We start from the raw sequence: 20,123 nt of genomic DNA, 5'->3' as shown, positions 1-20,123 counted from the left end.
ATCCCGTGGACAGAGTCAGGCAGGTGACAATCTATGGGATCACAGAGTCGAACATAACTGAGCAACTAACACTGTCACTTTCTTTCCTTCCTCTACAGCCTCCTTGACCCCGTGAACAAATCCATGCATCCAACACTGGCCCATGGTCTCATTTACTTCTCCATCGAAACATTTAGCCCCAAATCACAATTGCATAATAGTATTCCAGATTTAAAACTCTACCACTTATTAGCTGAGTTGACTTAGGCAATTTACGTAACCTCTCTCAGCTTGTTTCTTTATCTATATGTGTGTGTGTTATATTACTTCAGTAGTGTCTGACTCTTTGTGACCCCATGGACCGTAGCCTGCCAGGCTCCACTGTCCATGGGATTCTCCAGGCAAGGATACTGGAGTGGGTAGCTATTGCCTTCTCCAGGGGATCTTCCCAACCCAGGGATCAAATCCACATCTCTTATGTCTCCTGCGTTGCCAGGCAGGTTCTTTACCACTAGTGCCACCTGGAAGTCCTTCTTTATCTATTAAATGGAAATAATTACATCACCTACCTCATTTCACAGTGAGGATTGAGATGGTAATAGATAGAGCACTTAGCTTAATAAATGTGATCACTGTTTTTTTCAATTATCTGTTTTCCTCACCAAAATATAAGTCCCCTGAGGTAAGGAACCATGCTTATCTTGCGCTTGCCATGGGGTGCACGGTACTAAGCAGGGAATCTGGAACAGAGCTACTCAATTATTGCTAAATATTTACTGAATGAATACATGAATGTCAGAATGCCATCTAAGAATCTGCAAAGGCTCCCATTTCAAACCTGAGCAAATTTCCATTCTTTCACATGCATTCTCCAACCAGCCTGTTCAGCTTTTCTCTGCTGCACCGTAACAGCTTGTCTGATGAAATTCCCTTCACATCCTTTCACTTCATCAAGTCCTCCCTTTCAGAGCTGGGTCAACCCTCCCCCAAGAAGCTTTCCTGTGCCCACTGCTCAAGTCTTCTTGAATCTCCCACTTCGAATCATTTGTTTTGCTGTCATTCCCAAGCTCCTTTTCGCCCGCATCTCTCTGTCAGTTGATATGCAGTGATATGCAGTGGCCTTGAAGGCAACCTCTGCTCTACCTCTCCCTTTGTGCCCCATCCCCACCCCAGCCCTGATCAGAGTCAGTCCGCCCTTAGTCAGGGTCACTCTGCCTCCCACTCCTGCCAGAGGACCTTTCCTTTTCATAACATTCTCTCGAAAATCACATCTTTGCAGTGTTTACCTCTCAGTTTCCGAGCTTTGCCACGCCTCACTTAAGATATTGACTTTTCAATTCGTGATAAATTATTCAGCAGCTCATTTTCAGCCAGACTCCTCTTATCTTCAGGGCCTTCTCCTCCAGCCACCATTTCGGGGCAGCCTTTAAGTTCTAATGACGTGTTTACAATTCATGCTCTGCCAGACATTAAAGCATCGCAGTGCACTCAGGGATGATGAAGCGCTACTTGGGATTCTCAGCAGAGGGAAGGGCCCAATAAGAGTGCTGCTCTGTTGTTTACAGAGAGCAAAGATTTCTGTCTTCACTACAAAGCTTGTGTGTGCAGACGGTGGCAGAGGGGTTCTGGTTCAAAGGCAGGGCTTTTGCTGGAACTTTCCAAGCCTCCCTGAAGAGCAGACTGGCAGCTAATAGGGACAGCCAGTCCTAATCCAATCAACTCTAGACTTGAGGATTTTCACTCTCTGTGCCGGTGGGTTGAATTTCGGGGATGGGGAGTGGTGGAGGGGAAAAGAAAAGGGAAAAGAAATAAAAGAAACTATGAATCTTCTATAATCAGGGGCATCTGACAAAACAAGCAAGAAGCAGCACACAATGCTTACCCTTAGGACTGAGTTTTTACATTGAGGCTTCGCATCCTGTTCAGAGGACCACTACCAGCCCCTGTCTGAGCCCTTCCTGTCGAAAGGTCTTGTAGCCCACCACAAGCTCCCTTCCTGCTGGATGTTACCAGCCCTGGCACTCCAGCTCCTTGGCTCTTGGCCTCCCAGGCTCCTAGTTGGAGACCTCACCCCCCGCCCCCCACAGCTTCCTAACCTGATTGTGTCTTAGGATCACAGGTCATGACTATATATTCAGGGCCATTGGACATATGAAAGTATAATTTATATGGTCAATAATGCGGGAAGACAGGTGAGAGAACTCTCACTGAGAGTCATATGAAGGGAAGGAGATTCTCTGTTATCTTAGGTGTTGCTGACATCATTCTCTAAATTATTTGATTAATCTCCAGCCTAGGGTTTAGGCTAATGATTCCCTCCCAAAGAATACTAGAATTGAGAGGCAGGCAACAGGACTTTCTGGATTCCATCAAAACTGGAGTTTCTGGTGGCCCCACAGAAAGAATTGAAAACAAAAATAATAACAACACAAATAAGGAAGGCAGCATGTGCCATAGCCAGAGGAAGAAAATAAAAATAGTTGGCATTCTGGCCACTTTTGCTCTGCCACAAAATTCCATCTTTCCCACCTTGTTCCTCTCTCTTCCACTAAACACTGTGCTGTATTTAGTCATGTCCAACTCTTTTGCAGCTCCATGGCCTGAGGCCCACCAGGCTCCTCTGCCCATGGAATTCTCCAGGCAAGAATATTGGAGTGGGGTGCCATTTCCTACTGCAGGGGATCTTCCCAACCCAAGGATCAAACCCACGTCTCTTGTGTCTCCTGCAGGTGGATTCTTTACCACTGAGCCACCCACTGAACACTGAAAAGATACAAAACCTGAGAGGACAAGATAGTGTACCAGAAGCACCCACACTCTCTTCTTAGAGAAACCCTCAGCCCTGCCAGGTGTGTCCTGGCACCCTGCTTCTCCCAAGACCCTTATTCCTGCTTCTGGCAAAGCTGATTGAACAAGGGATGGGCACCTCTTTGCCAGAGGTCAGCCCAATCAGATTCTCTCTCCCAAGAATCTGTGACTGAGACAAAAAAGATTGAATCAGTTAGCAGTGAGGAATAAAGAAGGGTAGTGGAGTGCAGTCGGGAAGTAAGGCCACCATTTTCGGAGAACCAGGATGGGCCATGTGAAAGCAGATAAAGAAAGAGAAGCTAGCTGAACAGAGAGAACAAAAGATGGGGAGAGAGAGAGAGATGGGGATGGGGCAGGGGAGAGGGGGGACTTTTACAATTACATATTATGAGTCCCCTGAACGTATCCCTACCTCCAGGTTACTCGCGAACTAATAAAGAAATAATTCCCCAGCAATGCAAGTGGTGGTGGTGGTTTAGTCGCTAAGTTGTGTCCAACTTTTAGAACCCCGTGGACTGTAGCCTTCCAGATTTCTCTGTCCATGGGATTCTCCAGACAAGAATACTGGAGTGCATTGCCATTTCCTTCTCCAGGGGATCGTCCCAACCCAGAAATTGAACCTGGGTCTCCTGCATTGCAGGCAGATTCTTTACCAACTGAGCTACAAGGGAAGCCCAGCAATGCAAGTAGAAATAACTAACACTTAATGAGCACCTACTAACTGCTACAGATATGGTTTGCTATAGATTAGAACACATCAGTTCTAGTAGAAACAATCCAGTGACATTGATCAATTGATGAGTGATTTACCACTACTCTCTAGCTAAGGGGGACTGATGCTCACACAGCTTAGGTAAACAGTAGAAGGTCCTGTAACTAGAACGTGGCAAAGCCTGGATGGGAACATGCTGGGGATGATGGCAAACCCATGGTTCTTCAGTTCCCACTCTAATGGATAAAAGATGTGAGGACCTCCGCTCTGGCAACATTGAGAAACCAGCAGGTTCACTTCAATGAGGTTTCCAACAAAGTGAAGCAAACCCTTCAAGGGAAATTTTTTTTAAAAAACACGTTAGTTGGAAGTCCTAAAACATATGTGACATTCTCCTGCCTGTTTAAACTAATCATTGAGCACAATGTAACATTTTCCTGATCCGTTCATCCCTTCAAAAATATATGGAGGATATCCTGTTTGCCTGGCACTAAGAACGAAGAAAACAAAGTTGCATAAAACAAAAGACTTTCCCCCAAGGAGTTCAAAGCCTGGAGGGGAAATACATAAATAATATTCAATACCCATGATGGTGGTAGCTAACATCTTTGGTTAGCTAGTATTTGACTTGCATTATCTTAATCCTCATAATAAATCTATGCAGGAAACACTATTATTATTATTCTCATTTTACAGAAGCAGAAATTGAGATTCAAAGAGTCCAAGTAATTTGCTACTGCTAAACAGTGAAGCAGGACAAATTCATATAATCAGTCTAGAATCTGAGCTATTAGCATTGCACTCTACAGTTTCCTCCATGTAAGCAAGTCATTGCAAGCAGGATTATCAGGACAAAGTCAGGTACTGGCTTATGATCGCAAGGAAAGAGTGATCAGACCAGTGGTAGTAGAATTTCACCAGGAGGACACAGGAAACCATCCAGACAAAGAGAATAGCATAAGCAAAAGCACAGCGATGGGAAATGGCATCAGACACCAAGAGAGCTGCCAGGCGGCTCATGCATTTGGAGCACCGTGTGTGGGAAATGGAGGGCAAAGGAAAAAGTGGAGAGAAATGAGGGCAGAAAGACAGGAAGGGCCCAGATGTGGGCAACCTCATGTTACACCTCACTTTCCCAGAGGAAATTAGGAGGCAGTGAGGGAGTCAGGTGGGGAGAGGATAGGATAATCTTTGTATTTTCAGAGAGATAAGAAAGATTGTTCAGGCTGCAGTGTGGAACATGAGAGGAAAGTTGGTGGTTCTGAAAAAGGAGGGGAGCAGGAAGGAGGGGACACTGCCCTTCTACGGACATATGGAAATGGGGTGTGTGTGTGTTTGGGGACTAGTCACAATAAATGACTAGGAATGAAGCACTGGAGTCCTGAAATGTTACATAGCCATCTGCAGATGAGACAGATCTGCCCAATGAATTGTCCTGCCCCAAATGCCCAATGAGAAGCCCTAGGTCAAGAGAAACTTGAAGTCATTCTAGTTGCTCCTTTCCTTTACCCTCCCTCACCCCACAGCCAATACACATGTGTATTAACAGCCTGAAAGTCCTGTGTCTTCCGCTGCTTCTCTGCATCTAAGTGCAGGTCTCACCATTTCTTATTCTGCATGTGTGCTCTTCGTCTTTGGATTCCTGACACTTAACACTCTGCTGGGAACAGAGTGGGTGATGGCTGATGTTTGTTGAACCCAAAGGAGCTGCTTAATCCTGTGGGATAAATGGTCCCTATACAATACCCTTGACTTGAGTGAAATCAATTAATGCCCTCTTCACTTGTGATCTTGACATGAGTATTTCTCCAAGGTCTCAGCAAAGTTGATGATTTCTGCTTGGTTTCCTCACAACGTAAGAAACACCACGTTTCATCATCAGTTGCTGTTCTCTTCAGAAACTCTTTATATTGCCCAGCATCTCCTGGGTAATCAGAGCAAATATAATGTCTTTACTGCATGTATTTGTTATTTGGAATGCATGGCAAGCCTTCACAGAAAATTTCCTTAAGTTCACATTTCCTTTCAGAATGAGTCTTTATCTACATTTAACTCTTGAGTCACCACTCTCTCTCTCAGACACATACACACACACACACACACATACACACACACACACACACACACCCCCTATCTTCAGATCTTAAATAGGCATAGTCTTCAACTGAGAGCCAAGAGATCTCCACTCTGGATCAGGTTTTGATGTTACTTGACCTTAATTAAGCAACTTAACCTCAATTTCCTCATTTATAAAATAAGGGATCTGACTCAAATAGTTTTCAAATGACTTTTCATGGAATCTAGGCGTTCTTTGGAGGTAACTAGAGATAACACTGGAGATGAGGGAGAGCTCACACACACACACACACACACACACACACACACATACATACTCACACTCACTTACTCACTTTGATAATCAGTGGTGGTTTCCACCAAAAAATTTTACTAGGAAATGCCTTCTGGGCATATGGTAGTATCTCACTTCTGGGCCTCTTTGTGGCTGAGTAGGATCACACGGCTGGTTTTGATCCATGTGACCTAAAAAGTTTTGTGAGTCAATGTCATATCAGAGCATTTAATTACCAATGCAATACTCTTCAAAGTTGTTTCTTTTCTTCTGCCATGGCAACCAGCAACACTGGGATGGTGGCTGCTTCATCCACTGGTGTCCTGGAGTGGAATTATGACCTGAGCCCAAGCCCACCTACGTCAGACATACAGCATGAACAAGAAAAGCCTTTTCGTAACAACTGATAAATTTAGGAGGCTGATTTTCACTGCACATAACCTAGCCTATGCTGACTAATACACACACACACACACACACACACACACACATAAATTCTACATAAGATTTTGTTTGACAAATGGGTCCAAAGACTAAAAACAAAATTGAAAATTTCATTTCTGAGGACCCTTGCAATCAGAAATCTATGATTCTACACAGATTCTTCCAACACTCTAGCTGTCTTCCCTCCCCTCTTTACCTATTTCAACTTTACTTAATTTCCATAAACTTCTCTTAATTTGATGGGTACCCCCCGCCCCACAGAGATTTCCTTTTACATAAAATTGTATGCCAATTTTGGAATCTCAAAACGGTGACCCACTTGTTCTTCACCACACGTACGTTCACTTACCACAGCCATCAGAACAGACTTATCTGCCAAAGTTGACAGCTGCACTCTGACAAGGTGAGACTTATTCCAAGCTGTACCCAACTGTCTCTACTTCCCTGAGACACAAGTGAAAATATGTGTCCTCACTTTAGAGTCACTGCTTGTCTGAGTGTTTAAGTCAGCTAGTACTCCTACTGTGCCTGGAAAGAGTTCTATGCAAAGAAGTTTCCCAGTAAATATACTGATGGTTTTTGTGAAAATAGTGGATACATGTAGCATCACTGTTTCTTTCATAGTCTGATGCCTTATGGAACCTCCCTCTTTCAAAGTCAGCTAGACCAGATGGGTTCTTTGACTGCTAAAAATAGCTTAAATGGGATACCAACTGGAATCTGAGAGATTAAATTCAATCAGTAATTTAAAGATTTTGTTGTGTCTAATCTAATAATCTCCTTCAATTCAGTAGGTCTGGGATGATGGCTTAGAATCCATATTGTTAATAAGGTAACTCTGATGCAGGTAGCTACAGAACCACAATTTTAGAGGTTCTACACTTGATCTTTAAACTTTTTGAAATCTTAGCAATCTGGCTAATTTCAAATTCCAGATATGCAAGAGATCCAAAATGTTCAGTAAAAGGTGCCACAGGAGAAGCACTAGTCATTTTTAGACATTGCCCCTTTGGTGGTTAGGCCAAGGCCTGGGAATGAAGGAGCTGGGATTTCACAGCATCAGAAAAGGCTGTAGGAAACTGGAGGGAGGGTCTCTTCTAAGGGTCTCATCATCTAAGCCTAATGGTACCAGGGATGCCAGAGCAGGGCCCAGAGTTTACAAAGAATTGTGGTGGGTAGACCAAGAACTCAACAAGGTTGCCAAACTAAGACAAGGAAGGGACCCAAAGCAGGTTCTGGATGTGAAGCCCAGGGCTAGCAGGGAAATGAGAAGGTGGACATACAAGTGACAGATCTAGGCACTTATTTGGAGGAGAGATCTAAGTGAGTCCTAGGGATACACACAGTGGCCTGGATGTCAATTACCCCCTTGTAGGGGACTAAGGATGAGCCTGGCAGAGTGGTTCCTAAAGTAAGGAATAATGTCTCTAGAAGACAGATTCAGTAAAAATTGGATTGGGCTTTAATCAAAGTGTCCAGGAGTGGGAAAAGTCAGAGGATGAGTATAATTCATGACCCAGGGAGAGCCGAGAGTTGAACCCAATAAATCTGGTTGTTAAGTTAAAGGGTTGACTCAATGGGGTTAGAAATAGAAGACAAAGTTAAAAATTTGGGGAGCTGGTAGAAATCAAAATGGAGCAGACAGTAGAGCATGAGAGCAGGAGTGAAGAGAAAGGTCGAAGGCAATCTCTCTCCTTACAGTTATGAGACTGGTATCTGACTTTTGCTGGCTCCATGTGGTATGGGGTGGGTGGCCTGATTTGAAGACAAATGAGGCAGGCGCTGACCTGTCCTCAGTGGATCATAGAGAGAATGGGCCCTTGGACCCAGAAGTCAGCCAAGGTCTATTCATCCACCTTGGCAACAAAACAGAGCTGAGCCATCAGATACCAAACACAGCACTGAGGAATCAGGGTAGACGGTGGGATTGCTTGGGTTATGTGATTTCCTAGGCTCATGTTTGACAAACAAGCACAGCTTAATGGGGAGAGGAAATTTTTTCAGCACAAGAAAGGGCAGCATTCTCTTCTTCCTCATCTTCTTGTTCCTCCCATTACAGAAGGCCTTTGCTGAAACAGTGGAACATGGCCCAGTAATTCCACTGAGGCTGTGTTGTTTCTCATCACAAATTTGGGCATATCCTTTCCCAATTAAAAGTTCTTTGCATTCAAGTAAAAAATAATTTAGGGCTCATTAGAGTTTTGTTTTTTAATCAGTTAATAGAATGTGGTAGATAATGGAGGGAGAAGGCAGAATTGGGCTGGAAGACTGGAAAATTGATTCTCTTCCCAGTTCTGACATTTACTAGCCATGTGACCTTCAGCAAATTGCTTCATGTATCTAGGCTTTTGTTCCCTTGTTTGTAACAAGAAGGTTATCAAACTTGATGGTTTCTAAAAGTCCTTCCAACTCAGACATTCTCTGGTGTCTGATTGCACTTCCTTCCCACCTAACAAGAAGGCTTAGGAAAATGGAATTGGCTCACCTTGCAGAAATGGGCATTTAATTGTTAGACGAATAGATGGAGGGATTAACAAATGAGTTGCATCCAATGACACATATTTCTGGACATCTCCAATGAAAGGGTTGCCATCCCAATGTGAGGAGGAGACCTAAGCAGGTGATGAAAGTAAATCATAAAGTTAAAGAAATGGGGACGTGGTTATATGAGTAGTAGATCCAGATCCACCTTTGACCTTCACTGATGTTAAATCCTAGAATTCGTGAATATAGACTCTCAGAATTCAAAGGCTTACCATGTCAAGTCAACCCATTTGACAGGTAGGGAAACTAAGGCTAGGCAAAGTGACTTGCCTGCAGTCCCAGAGCTTGCTAGCAACAGAAAGTCTGAACCAGCTCTTCTGCCTCTCTCTCCTGTGCTTTTTCTCTGCACTGTGCTGTATCACATTTCCCAGAAGTGCAGCTAAAACTGGAGCTGAAGCTTTAGGCAAAAGCCCAGAGCTGATGACCCAGTGTTACTTGAATGGCAAACTATTATCAAAGCAAAGGACTTCCCCAAAGATTCCAGATAGGCTCTATACCCCGTATCCCAACCTGTGCTCTGGAACCACCCTCCCCCTAACAGCTGCCCTGAAAAGCAGCATGAAACTGTGGACTCTGAAAAATGCACATCCCATAAGAGAAGATAATTAGGAGCAAAGACAGAAACAGCTAATTTTAGGGATTTTCTGGGAATAATTCCAAAGAGAGTTGAGCTTACTGAGAACACTCATGGGCAGTGGCAAAAGTTAGAACCTCCTCCTTTCCCCAGAACCATGAAAAACCCCCTTCCCATCTGGCCAGGAGCTTTGCCAACTAACTCCCTTCTAAAGCATTCAAACTCTCTGGACCTTGATTTGTCTTCTATAAAATAGAGAAGAGCAAAGCCTGTGATAATCAAGTAAGTCTCATGCATATCCAAGCACCATTTTCATCCATTCAAGACTGTCTTCACTTCAAGTCATCAATGCTTAAGAATATCTCATGGCTCCCTGAGTTCATTCTTATCCCTGAAACATTGCTTCTTTAGTTCTCTTGCCTAATGTGAAGAGTTCTGTAATCACTCAAGGCCCAAAGGAGGGCTTTCCTCCTGCTTTCTTCACTGGTGATCTATAACACTTATTTGGCACCATACCTGATGCTTACAATCACAAGTTGCTGTTATTTCAGGAAAAGATCTCTTTCTAGCTAGGCAGAATAATAGGTCCCTGGATATGTCTACATTTGAATCCCCAGAACCTGTGAATATATTATACTATGTGGCAAGGGAGAATTAAGCTTGCAGATGGAATTAAAGTTACTAATCTGTTGACCTTAAGGAAAGTATCCTGGGTTATCCAGATGAGCCCAATGTAATCACAGGTGTCCTCAAATAAGGAAGGGGGAAACAGGAGACCCAGAACAAGAGATAGCATTGTGAGAATGACTCCACCAGCCATAACTAGGTTGGAAGATGGATGAGACCACCAGCCAAGGAATGCAGGAGGCCTCTGGAAGCTGGGAGAGAGAAGGAAATGGATTATTGTCTAGAGCCTCCAGAGGGAACACTGCTGTTTGCCAACAACTTGATCTTGACCCAGTGAAACTGATTTTAAAATTCTTATCTCCAGAAAAGTAAGATAAAATTTTGATATTGTTTTAAGTCATTATGTTTGTGGTTATTTGTTATACTGTGTGTGTGTGTGTGTGTGTGTGCTCAGCCACTTCAGGCATGTCCAACTCTTTGTGAGCCTATAGGCTGTAGTCCACTAGGCTCCTCTATCCATGGAGTTCTCCAGGCAAAAATACTGGAGTGGATTTCCATGCCCTCCTCTAGGGGATTTTACTGACCCAGGGATGAAACCTTCATCTCCTGCATCTCCTGCATTGCAGGCGGGTTCTTTACCCACTGAGCAACCTACCTATACACACTACAATTTATGCAGAACTACTGGATGTTGTGTAGTCAGTGTTTATAGTACTAAACACAAAGTAAAAGTAAACAACTAGTGGTTATTTTTTAAGTTAGTGAATGAATGAACTAACTGATATAGAAACAATTTGGAAATTAATCAATCAAATGATAAATAGCTCTAAGTTATAAAAACCCTTGAAAGCAGACTCAGGTATCTGGGTATAATATAATATGATTTCATGGACATTGCTTGTGTTGTCATTATTTTTCCAAGGCCACATCATACACTGGAAATTACCCTGGACGTGAAGTCAAAAGGCCTGGGACAGAGTTTTATTGTTGGCACACATTAGCTGTCAGACCTTGGATAAATTGTGTAACTTACCTACACCTCAATTACCTCATCCACAAAAGAAAGATACTATTTACTATCTTGAGAACTTCCTGGAGCAGTTCTGGGAATCTGATGAGCCAATGCACAGAAAAGGGCTGTGAAAACTGTAAAATGCTATGCAAATGGGAGTGGCTGTTCATTTACCATCCTTTTCTTTGGACTAATTTTTAACTAAAAAGCATTTTCTTGGTGCCTCTACTGTGCTCACATTACTACATGAGTCCTTGTGGGAAAATATAAGAAATAAAAGTTTTGGAAGGGTTCATAATTCAAACTAGGGACCAGGGTGAAATGAGACAAGTCAGTCAGTTTCTACTCTGGTCTAGGAGCCCAGGACCACCTCTTTCTCATTTGGCCCCAGGCACTGAGGGACCAGGTGCTGCTGATAATGGGCTAGAGGCTTCCTGCTACAGACCACAGTTCAGTGAGCTGAGGCCCAGAGCCTGGAGTGAACCAACTAACAGGAGGGGTCTCTCATTTGGGGGAAGCCTTGCAAAAAATTTTTTTATTGTTTTAAAACACACATGATACAAAATTTACCATCTTAACAATTTTAAATGTACAGTTGAATGGCATTAACCACATTCACAGCGTTGTACAACAATCAACACCGTCCATTTCCCGAAGTTTTTCATCATCCAAACAGAAACTCTGTACCCATTGAACAATAAAGTCCTATTCTCCATTGAAAGAAGACTCGTGTAGGTAGCTGGTCCCACCCCAAACACAGAGCACTTGTGGAGCAGTTCCTACCTGCTGAATGAGCCTTGCAAGCTCTGTCTCCATCCTATGGGATCTCCACAGACTCATGGCCCATTGGGGATAGGGTCTGGGAGGATAGACTTTGGGCGTACACAAGCATAATCTCTGAAAGATATCTGGTCCTCAGGACTAATGCATTGGACTTCTTAGTAGAGTTTTTATTTCCTTGAGGAGTTAAGTCTTCTGGACTGCCAACTGGCCTGCCCCAGGCCAAGAACTGAGTTTGACAAAACTACCCTTATAAAGCTCCTTACTTCTCAAAGAAAAGTGCTCTGGACTCTACTTACTTAAAGAGTCCAAAGCACTCACAGTTCTGTTACTTACAGGTGAACTCATTAACAAAAAAAAAAAGAGAGAAAAAGAAGAAGCTGAAAACATGTGATACAGAGCTCTTTATCTTTCTTCCCATTAGGCTCAAATTCTCTCTACAACTCTTCTCAGCTTCAGAAAAGTGGGATAAATATCCTTCTAGCTATTTAAACCTAATTTCTTAATTATGCTTTTGATTCTATACTAATCCATAAATGCAAAAGGAGAAAAAAATGCTATAGGCACAAGAAAGTTTTCATTATTGCAATATCAATAAAAATTACGTAAGCTAAAATTTTGGTCAAAAATGGCTGTTTGACGACCCAATCAAAAAATGGGCCAAAGAACTAAACAGACATTTCTCCAAAGAAGACATACAGATGGCTAACAAACACATGAAAAGATGCTCAACATCACTCATTATTAGAGAAATGCAAATCAAAACCACAATGAGGTATCATTTCACACCAGTCAGAATGGCTGCTATCCAAAAGTCTACAAGCAATAAATGCTGGAGAGGGTGTGGAGAAAAGGGAACCCTCTTACACTGTTGGTGGGAATGCAAACTAGTACAGCCACTATGGAGAACAGTGTGGCGATTCCTTAAAAAACTGGGAATAGAACTGCCATATGACCCAGCAATCCCACTGCTGGGCATATACACCGAGGAAACCAGAATTGAAAGAGACGCGTGTACCCCAGTGTTCATCGCAGCACTGTTTACAATAGCCAGGACATGGAAGCAACCTAGATGTCCACCAGCAGACGAATGGATAAGGAAGCTGTGGTACATATACACAATGGAATATTACTCAGCCATTAAAAAAAATACATTTGAATCGGTTCTACTGAGATGGATGAAACTGGAGCCCATTATACAGAGTGAAGTAAGCCAGAAAGAAAAACAACAATACAGTATACTAATGCATATATATGGAATTTGAAAGATGGTAACGATAACCCTATATGTGAGACAGAATAAGAGACACAGATGCATGGAACAATTTTATGGACTCTGAGGGAGAAGGTGAGGGTGGGACGTTCTGGGAGAATAGCATTGAAACATGTATATTATCATATGTGAAACAGAACACCATTCCATGTTCGTTGCATGTGACAAGGGCTCAGGGCCGGGGCAATGGGATGATCCAGAAGGATGGGATGGGGAGGGAGGTGGGTGGGGGGTCCAGGAAGGGGAACACATGTAAACCCATGGCTGATTCATGTCAATGTATGGCAAAAACTATTACAATATTGTAAAGTAATTAGACCCCAACTAAAATAAATAAATTTATTAAAAAAAAAAATGGCTGTTTGATAGTATGTGTTTATTTCTTCTGTGCCCCCACTAATGTGATGGAAAGAAAAACTCTTTAAAGCCACACAGGGAATGGGAAAGGCGACATCAGTATATGAGAGATAGTAATAAATTTTTAGAAGACTGCAAATTGTTGGAGGAATAGTTACTAGCTTAGTAAGATAAAGGAAAACCAGAGGAGGGGATGAAAAAAGAGCAATTTGTTTCATAAAACCCTGGAAAGGCTAAGAATTCAGGAGAACCAGAACACCTAGATCAAGGCATTTGGTACCCAACCCACTTAGTTCTTCCCTAGGTAGAAGATATGAGTTTTCTTCTCTGGCAAAATTAACAGAAGTTCAGGGTTCAGAGGCACCTAGGAAGTGGAGGGCAGGATTAATGACAAAAAGATTAATTGAACGTCTGTAAAATGAAGTGATGGGTCCAAGTCTTCTTTTGTCCCCATCTGGACTCCAGGCAGAATGCTGGTAATCAGGCACTTCCCTGGTTGGCTTTTGGAGGTCTCTCCTCTGGCATTTGGGCAGCACCAGTAAAATGACCAACAACTTGCCCAACTATCTTTTAAGTGAACCCCACCACCCACTCCCACACACTATTATGCGTGCGTGTGCGCGCACACACACACACACACACTTTTGTGTCTTACTCTTAAATATGAAGAGCCAAGGCTCATCAAATAATTGAGAACAACCTCTAGCATAGATGTGAAAGATCAAAACAGTCACGGGGAAAAAACACTTTAACAGATAATACAAAGCAGAAGAAAAGATCTGCTCCAAATTATTACCCTGTCAGATACAGGAAAAAAAAAAAGATACAACACATTAAACAGCAGGAAACTAAGACAGAAAACACTCAAAAATCAAGAAAGAGCTCTTGGAAATCAGCATATATGATTGTCAAAACAGAAAGCTTGAATAGAATGCCTAGAAAATAAAGTCCAAAAAATCTGAAGGAAAATAAAACAAAAAGACAAAGAGATAACCAATGGAGAGGGAAAAAATTAAATAGAAGTTAAAACCAAGAACTATATCATACAGCTTACAGGAGCCATAGAAAGAAAGAACAGAGAAAGTTAGGGGAAAGGAGTAGAAGACATCTCAAATATGTCTCCAGGTTGAAAGAACCCACAGGTCATCTAGCACGATAATTGAAGAAAAGCTACATTAAAAGTTCATGAAATGCAATTTCAAGGACCAGGGCTCAGAGAGAAAATTATAATACATTCCAAAGTGAAAATAATTTGAAAAGAAGAAATAGGAATTATGATGATTTCAGACTTTTCCTTAGCAATACCAAAAAATATGGATCAAGGCCATCCAATTTGATTGGAAACTTTTTTAAGTTAAAACTTTACACATAGCCAAACTAGCCACCAAAATATAATAGTGGAACAAAGATATTTCAGGTATTTAATGAACGCAAAATGATATCCATTTACTAGGAAACTACGTAACCATACTTCAGCCAAAAAGAGGGAGTAAACCAAGAAAGATAATGACATAGAAAACAGGAAGCAATGGATACAACTTAGGAAAACTGTGGCTGGGGGACTCCAGGGTAACAGATCTGTAACTTCCTGGCATCACAGATAATCTGAGGAGAGTCACTTGAAATAAAAAGAGAGGGAGAACTCCATATGATATCCTAAATGTGGAATATTCGGAAGAGATTAAGAACACGTGAATGGTGAAATAAATATTTTTAAATTAAGTAATTATGAGTTTGAATGATAAAAACTGAAAGAGAAATAAAACAGAATCATAGTAATATGCTAGGGTTTGAAGTAAGCAATATTTTCATGGTCATAATGATATAAAACTAATTATTTGTTATATAAAGAATTGTAATACAATTTTATTGGGAAAGTGAAAGATGAGAAATCAAGATGTGGTATAAAAAAGCTTAATCTTTCCTACCATAAAAGGAAGTGAATAGATAACATCAGAAATAAATGAGAAATAGCTGTAGATATATATTATTTAGAAATATGGATTAGCTATAATAAGAAAACCTAAGTAATTAAAGAAGTGGTTATTTCTACATAGCGGGGTTAAGATAGAATGGCACAGGATATTGAAATGTTGTCTTTTATTATACATCGTTAAGATATATTTAATGTCTTAAAGTATAAAATACACATATACTGTAAAATTACACATATACTGCTTACTAGAAGATGTTTCTAACTAAAAACAATTACACGGGGCATTCATTTTGGGCATGATGGAGTGCCAGGTATTGGATTTACCATCTCAAATTACACAATTAGAAAACCAGACAAAATATATGAATCAACAATTTTTCAGACATTGAACAACACAGGACCATGAGCTGAGTGAGAAGAGAAGCAAATGTGATAAGTTCTGTAACTGCCCTAGAATACTGCCTGAAGGCTATTTGCAGGCTACAATGCAAGGACAAGGATTCCAAACAGCCTGGTGATCTTGGTGAGTTGAGAAGATAGAAACCAGAGTTCAGAAAGGCCAGTGACTAGAATTTGTAGGAGAGAGTACCATAAAGAAGAGAGTTGCTCAGAAAGAGAGAGAGAGAGCTTGAAAGATCTGAAGAGAGGGTCCTTTGAATTTAGGTTGAGTACTGACCTGCACATGCATAAGATAAAACTGCCTGAGGCTGATGAAAAAATCACCAGAAAGTAGCAGGCTGAACAACTTTCAGAGCTCACCCAGGACTGAGAATATTTCAGATTGCCACCAAAGTAGTGACGAAGGAAATGGCAACCCACTGCAGTATTCTTGCCTGGGAAATCCCATGGACAGAGGAGCCTGGTGGGCTACAGTCCATGGGGTTGCAAAAGAGTCAGACATGATTGAGCAACTAAACCATCACAACCACCACCAAAGTAGAAAGACCTTATAGTACAAATGACATCAACTAGAGTCTTCCAAAGGGTATTGTCTAAATTAACCCAAAACCAAAGGCTGCTCCAGATCTGCTCCAACAAAGCCTAATTTTGAGCCTGAAAAAGATCTAACTAATCCCAAGGAATATAACTGCATGTCAGATAAAGTCAACCCAAGATTATTTTTTCAAAAAATACAACGTCTAGTAACTAACTACATAAAATCAATAAAGTCAGCATCCAACAAAAAATTACCAAACATGCAAATGATAGAAACTTCTAGTTATAAGACAATCAAGTTCTAATGTACAGAGATCTAATGTACAGCATGGTGATTATAACTAATAATACTGTAACGTATACTTGAAATTTGCTAAGAGAATAGATCATATATCCTCACTACATACACAAAAATGGAAATCATGGGAGATGATGGAAATGTCAGTTAACTTGATTATGGTCATTACTTCACAATGTATACATATATTAAGTCATCACATTGTACACCTTAAAGAAACCATGTTATTACAACCTAAATATATACAGGTGTAGCTTTTTTTATTGTGCTTTGCTTTATCGAACTTCACAGATACTGCGTTTTAAGCAAATTGAAGGTTTGTGGCAATCCTGCATTGTCAAATGATGGTTAGCATTTTTTTATCAATAGAATATTTTTTAAATTAAAGTATCCATATTTTTAGACATAATGCTATTGCACATTTAACTACAGGAGAGTATAAACTTAACTTTTATGTGCACCGGGAAACCAAAAAATCATGTGACTCACAGTATTGGGATATTTGCTTTGTTGTAATGGTCTGGAACCAAACTTGCAATATCTTTGGGGTGTGACTGTACAATTTTTGTTTTTCAATCATACCTCAATAAAGCTAGAAAAGATTTTTTAAAGAAATAGATCTTGTTAATGATAAAACATTACTAGTAATAAATTGAAAATAAACACTACAAACTCACAGATCTAAAAAAAGCTCAATGACTCCAAGGAGATCAAACATTTAAAAAATGCAGCCTGTCCATTATTCTGTTTTCGTTCCATAGATAGGTTCATTAAGAAGAGAAGCTAAAGGCAAAGAAGAAAAGGAAAGATATACCTATCTGAATGCAGGGTTCCAAAGAAGAGCAAGGAGAGATAAGAAAGACTTCCTCAGTGATCAATGCAAAGAAATAGAGGAAAACAATAGAATGGGAAAGACTAGAGATCTCTTCAAGAAAATTAGAGATATCAAGGGAACATTTCATGGAAAGATGGGTACGGAAATGGTATGGACCTAACAGAAGCAGATTTATTAATAAAAGGTGGCAAGAATACACAGAAGGACTATACAAAAAAGATCTTAATGACCCAGATAACCACGATGGTGTGGTCACTCACCTAGAGCCAGACATCCTGGAATGCGAAGTCAAGTGGACTTTAGGAAGCATCACTACGAACAAAGCTAGTGAAGGTGATGGAATTCCAGCTGAGCTACTTCAAATCCTAAAAGATGATGCTGTGAAAGTGCTTCACTCAATATGCCAGCAAATTTGGAAAACTCGGCAGTGGCCACAGGACTGGAAAAGGTCAGTTTTCATTCCAATCCCAAAGAAAGGCAATGCCAAAGAATGCTCAAACTACTGCACAATTGTACTCATCTCACACACTAGCAAAGTAATGCTCAAAATTCTCCAAGCCAGGCTTCAACAATACGTGAACCATGAACTTCCAGATGTTTAAGCTAGATTTAGAAAAGGCAGAGGAACCAGAGATCAAATCGCCAACATCCATTGGATTATCGGAAAAACAAGAGAGTTCCAGAAAAGTATCTACTTCTGCTTTATTGATTACCCCAAGGCCTTTCACTGTGTGTGGATCACAACAAACTGAGGAAAATTCTGAAAGAGATGGGAATACCAGACCACCTGACTTGCCTCCTGAGAAATCTGTATGCAGGTCAAGAAGCAACAGTTAGAACCAGACATGGAACAATGGACTGGTTCCAAATTGGGAAAGGAGTCCATGTATATTGTCACCCTGCTTATTTAACTTATATGCAGAGTACATCATGTGAAATGCCGGGCTGGATAAAGCACAAGCTGGAATCAAGACTGCCGGGAGAAATATCAATAACCTCAGATATGCAGATGATACCACCCTTATGGCAGAAAGTGAGGAGGAACTGAGGAGCTTCTTGATGAAAGTGAAAAAGAAGAGTGAAAAAGCTGGCCTAAAACTCAACATTCAAATAACGAAAATCATGGCATCTGGTCCCATCACGTCATGGCAACCAGATGGGGAAACGATGGACACAGCGACAGACTTTCTTGTCTTGGGCTCCAAAATCCCTGCAGATGGTGACTGCAGCCATGAAATCAAAAGGCGCTTGTTCCTGGGAAGAAACGCTATGACCAACCTAGACAGCATATTAAAAAGGAGAGACATTACTTTGCTGACAAAGTCCGTCTAGTCAAAGCTATGGTTTTTCCAGTAGTCATGTATGGATGTGAGAGTTGGGCCATAAAGAAGGCTAAGCACCAAAGAATTGATGCTTTTGAACTGTGGGGTTGGAGAAGACTCTTGAGAGTCCCCTGGATAGCAGGGAGATCCAACCAGTCTATCCTAAAGGAAATCAGTCCTGAAAATTCATTGGAAGGACTGATGCTGAAGCTGAAGTTCCAATACTTTGGCCACCTGATGTGAAGAACTGACTCACTGGAAAATACACTGATTCTTGGCAAGACTGAAGGCAGGAGAAGGGGACAACAGAGGATGAGATGGTTGGATGGCACCACCAACTCGATGGACCTGAGTTTGAGCAAGCTCTGGGAGTTGGTGATGGACAGGGAAGCCTGGCATGCTGCAGTCCATGAGTTGCAAAGAGTTGGACACGACTGAGCAACTTCACTTTCACTTTCATAGTTGCTTTACAATGTTGTGTTAGTTTCTGCTGTACAGCAAACTGAATCAGTATACAAAAATATCCAGCCTTTTTTAGATTTCCTTCCCATTTAGGTCACCACAGATCATTGAGTAGGGTCCCCTGTGGATGGAGTGGGAGGTCGGGATTAACAGATATAAACTTTTATGTATAGAATGGATAAACAACAAAGTCCTACTGTATAGGACAGAGAATTACATTCGATATCCTATGATAAACCACAATAGAAAAGAATATTTTTAAAAGAATGTATATGTAGTATGGGTGCATTATTTTGCTGCACAGCAGAAATTAGCACAATATTGTAAATCAACTATACTTCAATACAAATATTAATTAAAAATAAAATCAAAATGCAACAGACCACTTAATAATCAAATTACTGAAAAAAATGGTTAAAAAGAAATTCTTACAAGCAGTCAGAGGAAAATAAATACATGTACAGAGAAATGAAGATAAGAATGACAGAAGATTTTATGTCAGAAACTGTGCAAACCAGAAGAAAATAAAGCTATCAACTAGAGTTTTGTGCCCAACAAAAGTATCTTTCAAAAATGAAAGTGAGCTAAACATTTTTTAAAACAAACAATATCTGAGAAAGTTCATTACCAGCATAGCTGCACTATAAAATATACTAAAGGAAATTCTTCAAGCATAAGGAATAATACTATTTGGAAATTTGGATCTACCCAAAGGAATCAAGAGGAATATGTGGACTAATATAAAAGACATTTTCCACTGTTTAATCTCTTTAAGTAAAACTGTCTTTTGAAAATAAAAATAATACCAGCATCCCATGGTGTTTATAACAAACATAGGAGTAAAACATGACAACAATAATACAAAAGAAGAAAA

The 20,123-nt window shown here is 40.9% G+C and overlaps 1 protein-coding gene across 6 annotated transcripts in view; it reads right to left on the bottom strand.

Annotated features, from left to right (window-relative positions):
- The window catches only part of GALNT18 (polypeptide N-acetylgalactosaminyltransferase 18), a 468,216-nt gene that overhangs the window by 355,218 nt on the left and 92,875 nt on the right, over nt 1-20,123 (bottom strand). For 2 of the 6 annotated variants that reach the window (XM_081545253.1, XM_081545263.1), the window contains exon 1: nt 3,200-3,282. The exons of 2 other annotated variants lie outside the window; for them this stretch is intronic. The gene's annotated coding sequence lies outside the window, so the exon portion shown is untranslated. Of the gene's footprint in view, nt 1-1,265; nt 1,724-3,199; nt 3,283-20,123 lie in introns of those variants that run through there. 2 more of the 6 variants (XM_081545251.1, XM_081545262.1) reach the window with 2 other exon arrangements.

This window comes from Giraffa tippelskirchi, chromosome 11, assembly GCF_054371585.1.
Source record: "Giraffa tippelskirchi isolate mGirTip1 chromosome 11, T2T-mGirTip1v1.2.pri, whole genome shotgun sequence".
NCBI classification, from domain to species: Eukaryota; Metazoa; Chordata; class Mammalia; order Artiodactyla; family Giraffidae; genus Giraffa; species Giraffa tippelskirchi.
Note: the sequence above shows the minus strand (reverse complement) of the source record. Positions and strands in the feature narration are given on the sequence as shown.